Raw genomic sequence first — 11297 nt, 5'->3', positions numbered from 1 at the left:
TATTAGACACCAAAATATAATTTAATAGAATAAAATACTTACAAAAGATTATCAGACTGTCTAAAACTATTTGTCCAGTATCGAAGAACCAAGCATAAATAAAATGGAATGCGCACACTAGTATTTTCCAGTTTTAATAAAAGTGTTGTATTTTTCAATTCAACCACTAAAAGTGCTACATATGGCAAGCCCAACTTATAAGATATTTTGGAAAATGTTCCATTTGTGTTCACAAATCTAAAAGTATATGTACAATACAAATGGTTCATTTTTGAAGCAAATTTGTGATTAATTATATGTTGTGAATCTTTAAATAAAATTATGAAATCTAACATAACTAATTAACCATCATAGTTGAAACACAACATTTTGAATTTCACTAACTCTGATATTTAGAGATGCATGGTACTCGAACATTCATCTGCTCATTTTTTGTGTGTGTGCAAAATTTGGATTTACATTGTGAAATGTGGAGGCCGTATGCTTAATTCAATGTTGTCCTCGCTTTATATGTCTTTTGGGAGTGTGGGTCGCAGCAATGTTCTACTTCCTTTTTTTGCGGGAGTTCCAGGCATCTTTGTTTTTATTTCTGAAATTATCAAGTATGGTCAATGGAAAATTGCTCTTACGTATCGGAACCTAAAAAGCATCAACAACTCCAGTGAAATTTACTTGAATTTGGATGCAGATGGAGATTTGGGCATTATTTCTTCAACTTTGGAATCGACACGAGTCATCCGAGTACTCTTTGAGGTTCGCACCTTGCCCCATATGGAAGGCAGATACCGAGAGACACTGGCATCCCAGAATTGTTAAAAACATTTGCCCAAGTTACTATAGAGATTGAACTTAACTTGATGTATGATGCCATCTAACACTAAGGCTATGGTGCTTTGGTCAAGGAGTGGCATAATATTCCAATGTGTTTTTTTACTTTATTGTGGTTATAGCTCGTTCTCTCAATATATGATCGAAACCACAATAATCCTCTTCTTCGGAACCGGTGGAGGCGGCACCCGTGGGTGTCGCGATCTTTTCTGGAAGCGTCGCTGTGGAGGTGTGCTCACCCCTCTCCCCACGACCTTGGCTCCGGAGGGAAACCTCGGATCATCTGGTCCGGGCGATGGAGGCGTCCTGGCGCCTTTCTCCTCCTTGGGGCCATTGTCTTGAAGCGGACTACAACTAGGAGACCAGTGGTTCTTCGTGGCTGGTTCATCGAGGTCAGGGGCGTCAACGTCTGTTTGCCAACGATGATGGCGTCAAGCTGAGCTGAGGTCATGGCTCGGACTCTGGCAGTCGGTTTATCCAGTGTGTCCGATGTGCTCTTCCGTAGTTGCTTGGTTGTTGTGGAGTCAGAGCTGCGGTGGATTGTGTCCAGGTGGTGACGATGACAGACACTCGGTGGTCGTTTGCGGAGGACTCGGTCGGAGCAAGCCTTGCATATTTCCCTCGCAAAGATCGTCGTCAAAGTCAAAGCTGCCATTCGCTGGTGCGTGTGGCCATCTGTTGGCATGTGGCCAGGTTGGCCGGTGGTGTCCATTTTATGGGCTGAGTTGTATCAGTTTTAGCCTGGTTTTTCGTAAATTGATCGGGCAATTCTTAATCTCTCTTAATCAATGAAATGGCAAGTCTTTTGCCTCTTAAAAAACCACAATAACATTATGCAACTTAACAAAAAAAACATATTTGACTCCCTGTAGAGATGGTCTTGTAGATAAGAAACACTGCAATTATCTCCCCTTATTAACTATGCCTCAGGTAGACAAAAGATTTGATGTGGCATGTTAAGGCCTTGTACAATGCAAGGTGCTTAGAGAAATAAACCAGCATTTTCTTAAGCACCACTACTTATTTGTAGAGGGTAAACACTTAATTAGGCACCCCTTTTATAGAAATAAGCACTGATGTTTAAAAAAACTCGTATTTTATCAAGCACCTCTCTAAACACCTTGCATTGTACAAGGCCTAAAAGAAGACATTAGGATATAAGCATTTGGGAGGCTAAAATAACATCATTCAACTTACTAAGTCTCATCAAAATGGGCGTAGTATTTTTCTTGGTTTCATCCGCAGTCTGCATGTCATACTTGTACATTATAGTAGCACTTGCAGTAAACATACAGGAAAAAATTGTGCGTCATCTTTTTCAGTTCGATCTATTGGGCAGTTCACCCCCGAAAACTAACCATGACATGCACCTCTCATCTTTACTCAATCATAGCATTGCAATCCTATTATTTTAGTACACACATGTAGACCCTGGTATCATAATATAACCTTGGTATAAAGTCTAAACATAATTTGGATTTTCGGGCTCTTGTGAGCCTGGATCTCTGAAAAATATATTAAAAATACTTTTTGGTGCAGCATCATAAAATTCCGAAAAAGTCGACATGTACACATAGATGATCAGTGTACTGAGACATTCCAATCCCAAGAGAGGGGTTATGCAGCACACTGAGTGAGGAGTAAAAGTGCTCCACGGACGAAGAACTTGTATGCCCAGGAAGAAGTTAACATGTCCTCCGTCCCCACATGAAATCTGTTGTTTGCAACAGCGGACACACTAGTATTTGTTACCAAATCTTCTCTCTAATGAAACTGCCGATATGATTTGGCCTCCCCTCATTTAGAGTCTTCAAGTGTAGGTGAAGCAAACGCCTAAACCACACCATAGGTAAACAACTTAATCCCTCAGATATACTCCCTCCGTTCCTATGGTGTGGTTTAGGTATATTATTGTGCATGCAGTATATATAGTGAAATAAAGGGAGAAGCAGTCATCGATCATCACGACACGAAACATGCTTGAACCAATCATCCATCAATCAACACACATTGGGCAGTTGTGCGTATGTACGATGCTGCATTGCTGAAAGGCCCTTTGTGAAGCATTTTGTCTTTATCTCTGTTCAGTATAAAGAAATTGTCCCTTTGTTTTTTATTTGATTTTTTTCTCGAGGGGGAAATATCATTTTTGCCTCTTGTTCGAGGAAAAAAAGGATTGTTCCTTTTTTTTGAGACATAAAAAAGAAACATTGTTCCTAACATTTTTTTTTTTGAGCAACAACATTGTTCCTCATTTTTTTTAGACAAAACATTGTTCCTAGCAAGCTGTCCAAACACTTGAAGCCCAGAGGTAATTGGGCCGAGCTCACCGGTCCAAGAGAAAGTGATCCCATTCCTCTTCTTCTTTTCTCGACTGAACTTCTCCAGCGCAGTGATCTGTGAGGTCGACGACACAACCCAACTCCTCCGTTCCCCTTCCCAAATCAACCCAAACCCTAGGCCAGGCGATCCGGTGAAGGCCATGCCGCCGGGAAGAGAAGGCGGAGGCGAGCACGGGCACGGTGATCCGGCAACCGCCCACGGAGACGGAGGCCGCGACGAGGAGGATCCATCAAGTTCTTCCCCGCCGCCGCCGCCGCCGTTGCTGCCCGGCCTCGCCGTCGTCTCCGTAGAATCTGAGGTTCGCGCCCATCCTCTTTCCAACAATCGATCTGCCAGATGGTACTGGGAGCCTAAACGAACCGTACGTCTCTGCCATTTTTAGGAGGAGAATAAGAAGAAGCAGAAACACGAGCAGGCCGAGGTGAGCTGCTTCCCCGAGGACGTCCTCATGGAGATCCTCTAGCGGGTGCCCTACAGGTCGCTATGCCGCTTCAAGTGCGTGTCCAAACCATGGCTCGCCCTCTGCTCCGACCGCGGCGTCCGCAAGAGGTCCCCGCAGACGCTCTCCGGATTCTTCTTCCACTCGGACTACGACTTCAGCTTAAAGGATCCGCAGACTGCGCCCCCCGACTCCTTCCAGTTGAGCCTCAGTTGCAATTTCCACAATTTGTCCGGGAAAGGTGCTCCATTGGTCGACCCCGATCTCCCGTTCTTGCGCGGCACCTACAAGTACTTCCGCGTCCAGCAATGCAGCACCAGCCTTCTCCTTTGCAAATGCTGGAAATCCCCCCATCCAATGCAATGCGGTTGGAATTCGTTTCCACGAGGAAAAAGGTTCCTTTGTCGGTGGTTCAGCTGGCCTGAGGCTGATCAATTCCATTATGTTGTGTGCAATCCCGCTACCCAGGAGTGGGTTTTGCTGCCTCCTATAGAATTGGATGACCTTTCGCATATAGGCAAATACTCTTTGTGCTTTGACCCAGCCATTCCTTCCCGCTTTATGGTATTTGTGCCCCTGTTCGCAAAGTATGACCCGCCCGTGCCCGTGGCAATGATCTACTCATCACAAACTGGAGGATGGACTTCCATACAGGGTCAGTGGGATGACCATTGCGATGATCCACGGGTTCTCATAACGCGTTCTTTTGGTGATTCAGAATGCGTCTTCCCGAATGGCACTATCCACTTCTATACTCATTTTTCAATAGTCACAGTGGACATGGAGGGGAGTGCTTAGAGGGAAATTAAAATGCCACCTGCCATGACAGAGGGCTATGAAAATCTTTTCATTGGGAGGTCCCAGGGACACTTGTATGCTTGGCGTACAAATATCCGCCAACTCTCTATTTGGGTTCTTGACGATCATGATAGTGGACAATGGACCCTCAAGTGTACTGTTAACTGCTTGGAACTGTTCGGAAGGGAATGTCGTAAACATGATATCTTCACGATGTTTGCAATTCATCCAGAACGTGATTTGGTTTTCCTAACTGACAGCGAGGAGAAGACATTGTCATATGATATGACCAACCAGAGAGTGCATGTTATTTCTGCTTCTGGAGATTTCCCGGGAGGTCTGCCTTACATTCCATGTTTTGCGGAATGGAAAGCAGATGCTCCCTAAAGACTTGGCGTAATCAGCATGGCACTAGCGACTTAGTACACATCAGTCGTTGGGTATATGGTAAACCTTGTACGAGTAGTTCTGAAGCGGTGTGCCGGATAAGGCATACACCTCAGTTTGTTTTTGGGTCTGACTATATCTCATCTAGATGTGAGATAATATCTCACATCTAAGTATGACATCATCTCATATCAGCACATAAACAAGCCCACTCCTTGTCCGTTGTTTGTTTGTTTGTCTCAATTTTTTTTTAGAACAATCTCGATTTTTGTTGTCTGTGTGTTTCTCGTCAGCGCACCCTGTTCACGGACCTGGGCCTCGATTTCCTTGTGCGTGCTTGCTGACTTGTTTTTCTCTAGCACGTGAGCATCCGCAAAAAAGTCAGTATTTGTAGGTCTAATAATGCGTTTCTGCTGGAGGCGTGTAGGCAGGTGATGTGGATGAGTCTGGTACATCATGTAGAAAAGAAACCCGCTAATGTAAAACCTCTCTCTGCATGTCACTTTCACCTTTATGGTTTGTTCCTTTTCTAGTAGCACATAAGAAAGCAACTTGCATGCATCAATCAAGTGTTTGTTTGGCAAAATTGAAAAATGAAAAATATAACACACACGAAAATATTTATGGATAAGGTGAATATAATTTTTGAAAATACACAATGAACATTGTATAAAGACATGATGAAAAATTTATAAATACGTGATGATTTTTTTTAATCCTGGTGAACATTTTAAGATTCGGACGGTGGAGAAAAAAATCAAAAAAGAGAAAAAAAACACATACACAGAAAAATATTTATGTACGATTATTTTTTAAGTTACTTGATCAACATTTTATAAAAATATGTCATGCTTTTTTAAATGTGGTGAACATTTTAAAAGTCGCACGGTTGAGAAAAAAAATCAAAAAAGTAGAAAAAAAACACACACACACACAAGCAAAAATTATGGACAAGATGATTTTTTGAAAATACACTATGAACATTTTGTAAATACATGATGCATTTTTTAAACGCGATGAACATTTTAAAAGTCATGTTGTCGAAAAAAAATCAGAAAATGGAAAAACTAAAATGATCAAATTGCATGTGGAGGGTGGACATGAAATTGGGTCAGATAAGTTTCGGGTCAAGTGTGAAAATGCACATGGATCGAGGCGAGTTGCGAGTCAAGAGTGGGCTTGCAATGGGATGAAACAACTACTTGCCTCGTTCTGAGTCGAGGGTGGACTTGCAACTGGGACAACTACATAAAACTACGATATGAGTTGCGAGTCGAGGTTGGACTTGTAACTAAAAAAACTACACAAAACTACGATACAAGTTGCGAGTAGAGGATGGACTTGCGATTGGGACAACAAAACTAGGGGCCCAATTGCAAGTCAAGGATGGAATTGCAACTAAGACAACTACGAACCTACGAGCCCCGTTGCGAGTTAAGGATGAACTTGCAACTAGGATGAAACAAATTATGGTCCTGCTACGAGTCAAGGGCGGACATGCAACTGAAATAAGTACATAAAACTAGGATAACCATTTGTGAGTCAACAGTGGACTTGCAACTGGAATAATAACAAATTATGAACTGTGACGCCCCCGATTTGACCGTACACTAATCATGCACGCAAATGTGTACGACCAAGATCAGGGACTCACGGGAAGATATCACAACACAACTCTAAAACATAAATAAGTCATACAAGCATCATAATACAAGCCAGGGGCCTCGAGGGCTCGAATACAAGTGCTCGATCACAGACGAGTCAGCGGAAGCAACAATATCTGAGTACAGACATAAGTTAAACAAGTTTGCCTTAAGAAGGCTAGCACAAAAGTAGCAACGATCGAAGAGGCAAGGCCTCCTGCCTGGGACCTCCTAACTACTCCTAGTCGTCGTCAGTGGCCTGCACGTAGTAGTAGGCACCTCCAGTGTCGTAGGTGTCGTCGTCGACGGTGGCGTCTGGCTCCTGGACTCCAACATCTGGTTGCGACAACCAGATAGATAGGAAAGGGGAAAAGAGGGAGAGAAGCAACCGTGAGTACTCATCCAAAGTACTCGCAAGCAAGGAGCTATACTACATATGCATGGGTATATGTGTAAAGGGGCATATCAGTGGGCTGAACTGCAGAATGCCAGAATAAAAAGGGGGGATAGGTAGTCCTGTCGAAGACTACGCTTCTGGCCATCTCCATCTTGCAGCAGGTAGAAGAGAGTAGATTGAAGTCCTCCAAGTAGCATCGCATAGCATAATCCTACCCGGCGATCCCCTCCTCGTCGCCCTGTTAGAGAGCGATCACTGGGTTGTATCTGGCACTTGGAAGGGTGTGTTTTATTCGGTATCCAGTTCTAGTTGTCATAAGGTCAAGGTACAACTCCGGGTCGTCCTTTTACCGAGGGACACGGCTATTCGAATAGATAAACTTCCCTGCAGGGGTGCACCACATAACCCAACACGCTCGATCCCATTTGGCCGGACACACTTTTCTGGGTCATGCCCGGCCTCGTAAGATCAACACGTCGCAGCCCCACCTAGGCTCAACAGAGAGGTCAGCACGCCGGTCTAAACCTATGCGCGCAGGGGTCTGGGCCCATCGCCCTATGCACACCTGCACGTTGCGTACGCGGCCGGAAGCAGACCTAGCCCCCTTAATACAAGCGCGAGCTTACGGTCCAATGCGGCGCGCGCCACTCAGTTGCTGACGTCAAAAGAGCTTCGGCTGATACCACGACGTCGGGATACCCATAACTACTCCCACGTAGATGGTTAGTGCGTATAGACCAAATGGCCAGACTCAGATCAAATACCAAGATCTCGTTAAGCGTGTTAAGTAACCGCGAACGCCGACCAGGGCCAGGCCCACCTCTCACCTAGGCAGTCTCAACCTGCCCTGTCGCTCCGCCACAAAGATCCACTCGCGGGTACTCCTACGAGCCGACCCGACTTTAGTCATCTCATGTGTCTTGTAAATAGTATATAAGTATATACCCGTGATCACCGCCCAGGTGATCACGGCCCGACAGTATAGCACAGCAGACGGACAAGAATGTAGGGCCACTGATGGAAAACTAGCATCCTATACTAAGCATGTAGGATTGCAGGTAAAGGTAACAACAGTAGTAGCAAGGATAGGCTATGCATCAGGATAGGATATCGAAAGCAGTAACATGCTACACTACTCTAATGCAAGCAGAATAGAGAAGAGTAGGCGATATCTGGTGATCAAGGGGGGGCTTGCCTGGTTGCTCTGGCAAGTAGGAGGGGTCGTCGACTCCGTAGTCGAACTGGGCAGCAGCAGTGTCGGTCTCGTAGTCTACCGGAGAGAAGAGGGGGGAGAAACAGTAAATACGATGCAAACATAAGCATGACGATGCGTGACATGAAAATGAGCGGTGCTAGGTGTGACCTAACGCGACAGTAGATGGTACCGGTGAAGGGGGGAAACAACCGGGAGGTATTCCCGATGTTTCGCGTTTTCGGTCAGACGGACCGGAGGGGGAAAGTTGCTAGTTTGATAGGTTAGGGAGGTGTGGTGGACGAACGGACTGAGTATTCGGATTCGTCTCGTCGTTCTGAACAACTTTCATATAGAAAACATTTTCATCCGAGTTACGGTTTAAAAGATATGAATTTTCAAAGTTTATTTGAATTTCTGGAATTATGTGAATTAAGCAAAAATGAATTATGACGTCAGCATGAGACAATGCTGACGTCAGCAGGTCAACAGGTCGGCTGACCAGTCAAACCAGACAGGTGGGTCCAGTGGGACCCACATGTCAGCCTCTGTTAGTCTAATATTAATTTAAACTAAACTAACAGTCTAATTAGAGGGGTGGGCCCCATATGTCAGTGAGTGATTAGTTAATCTAATTATTTTTATTTATAAAACATTTTTCTTTTTCTTTTTGTTTTTAATTTTTGCGGCGGGGCCCGCATGACAGTGACTGGGCCTGCCCAGTCAGCACGTTGACTGGGTGGACCCAGTCAACGGGGCCCACGGGGCCCACTGGCGGTGGCACTGGGGGGGGCCCAGGCCAGCCACGTCGGCGGCCGGCGCCGGAGCAACTCCGACGAGCCAAACGCGGCGGCGCGGCTCGGGAGGGGCGCGGGTTTCGCGCACAGGGGGTCTGCGGGGTCGTGGTTGGGCGCGTTCGACGCGGCTCGGCGCCGCGCGTCCAACGGTGGTGGCCGGAGCGGCTGGAACGGGCGGGGGCGAGCGCTACGAGCTCGCCGGCGGCGAAGTGCTTCGGGCTGGGGCGGGTGCGGCGTTAGAGCGCGCGAGCGGCCGAACTAACTAGCTAGGCGGGTGCGGCACGATGCGGTCGAGCTAACGGGCCTACGCCCATGACCAAATGGTCACCGGAGACCCGCCGGCGACGAGCTCCGCGGCGCGGCGTTCGGGCGCGCGTGGGGAAGCCGCTAGGGGGCGCGCGAGAGAGAAAGGACAGGGGAGGAGGGGGAGAGGCTCACCGCGCGGCACACGGAGGCCGGTGAGGGGCTTAGGAGCAGCAGATCGGCGCCGGGGGAGAAGGGGGTCGCCGGCGTCCGAAGTTGAAGGCGAGCTCGGGGAGGTCGTTGCAGGGGCTCTGGTCTCCAACGGGCTGCACCAGACGAAGCAGCGGGCGACGGCGGTCCTTGGAGACACCTTGGGGCGGCGAGGTGGGTACGGTGGCCGTGTGAACGACGGTGAACGGCGGCGACCGCGTCGGGCGTGGGGAAGGAAGGAGTGGCGCGGATCTGGGGGGGAGAAGTGAGAGGCGCAGGGGCCGAGAGGTGAGCGGGGGTGAGTGGGAGAGAGGCCCGAGGAGGCGGGGGGGAGCTGGCGACCTTATCCTCCCCGTCGCCGGCGAGGGGGTGCGGCGGGGACTGCCCCTATTCCGACCCCGGTCGGGGGAACAGGGAAGGGGGCGAGCGGGAGAGGTGGGCTGGGCCGGGGGTCGGCCTAGTTGGGCCAGGGGTGCTGTGGGGGGGGGCCTTCTCCTTTTTTTCTTTTTCTTTGTCTGTTCTGTTTTCTGTTGTATTTTCCTTTTATTTATTTATTTTCTTTTCTGTTTTATTTCATTTAAAAGTATTTAGGTATTTTATAAAAATGTGTTTTCTCCACCATAATTACCAGTGTATTATTTGGCACCCACCGAACATTTTTGTTTAAATTTTTGAAAACTTTTATTTTCCACTTTAATTTTAATTGAAGTTTGAATTAGGAGTTTGAAAAGAAATGTGATTCCAAATGTGATCATGCCCTGTTTAGCAACATGATTAGCTTAATCACAGAGAGTTACTGTAGCATGATCCTCAGGGTGTTACAAAACCCAGTTGCGAGTGAAGTGTGGACTTGTAACTGGGATGAAAAACTAAACACATGCCTAGTTACAAGTAGATGGTAGACTTGCAACTATGACAACTATGATCCCACTTGCGAGTCGAGGGTGGACTTGCAACTAGGATAACTATGAAACTACGAGCCCAGTGACGAGTGAAGGTTCGACTTACAAATGGGATGAAACAAACTATGTGCCCAATTGTGAGTTAAGGGTAGACTTGAAACTGTGATGAAAAGCAAAAAACACGGGCTCAAGTTGCGAGTCGATTATGGGCTTGCAACTGACAAAACTATGATCTTAATTGCAAGTCGACGATGTACTTGCAACTAAAATAACTACAAAACTAAAAGCCTAGTTACGAGTTGAGGATCGACTTGCAACTGGGATGAAAAAAAATGCAGGCCCAATTGCGAGTCAAGGGAGGACCTGCAACTAGGATGTAAAACAAAACACATGCCTAGTTTCAAGTCAAGGGTGAGCTTGCAACTGTATGAAACAAACAACATGCCTAATTACGAGTCGATGGTGGACTTGCAACTGGGACAACCACACAAAACTACAATACAAGTTGCGAGTCGAGGGTGGACTTGAAACTGGGACAATTACACAAAACTACGATACGAGTTGCAAGTCAAGGGTGGACTTGCAACGGGTATACAACAAAACTATGGGCCCAGTTGCAAGTCGAGGGTGGACTTGCAACTGGGACAACTATGAAACTACAAGCCCATTTGCGATTCAAGCGTGGACTTGCAACTGGGATGAAACAAACTACATGTCTAGTTGCGAGTTAAGGGTGGATTTACAACTGGGACGACTACAGAAAACTACGACACCATTTGCGAGTCAAGGGTGGACTTGCAACTACGACAATAACAAACTACGAGGCTAGTTGTGAGTCGAGCGTGGACTTGCGACTGAGATAAAAAAACACATTCCCAGATGCAAGTCGAGGGTAGACTTGTAATTGGGGCAACTATGAGCCCATTTGCGAGTGGTGGATGAACTTGCAACGACCTAGTTACGAGTCCTGGGCTGACATGCAATTGGGATGAAACAAACTATGGACTCAGTTGTGAGTCAAGGGCATACTTGCTATTGGGATAAAAACAAAAGACAGACTCCGGTTGCGAGTCAAGAATGGGCTTGCAACTGGGGCAACTACAAACCCAGTTGCGAGT

General features: G+C 46.7%; 1 pseudogene; it reads left to right on the top strand.

Moving 5' to 3' along the window:
• The first annotated feature begins 2512 nt into the window (after positions 1-2512).
• On the top strand, positions 2513-5887 carry LOC109763920 (F-box protein At5g07610-like; annotated as a pseudogene).
• Positions 5888-11297: the final 5410 nt, after the last annotated feature.

Source organism: Aegilops tauschii, chromosome 1, assembly GCF_002575655.3.
Source record: "Aegilops tauschii subsp. strangulata cultivar AL8/78 chromosome 1, Aet v6.0, whole genome shotgun sequence".
NCBI classification, from domain to species: domain Eukaryota; kingdom Viridiplantae; phylum Streptophyta; class Magnoliopsida; order Poales; family Poaceae; genus Aegilops; species Aegilops tauschii.
Note: the sequence above shows the minus strand (reverse complement) of the source record. Positions and strands in the feature narration are given on the sequence as shown.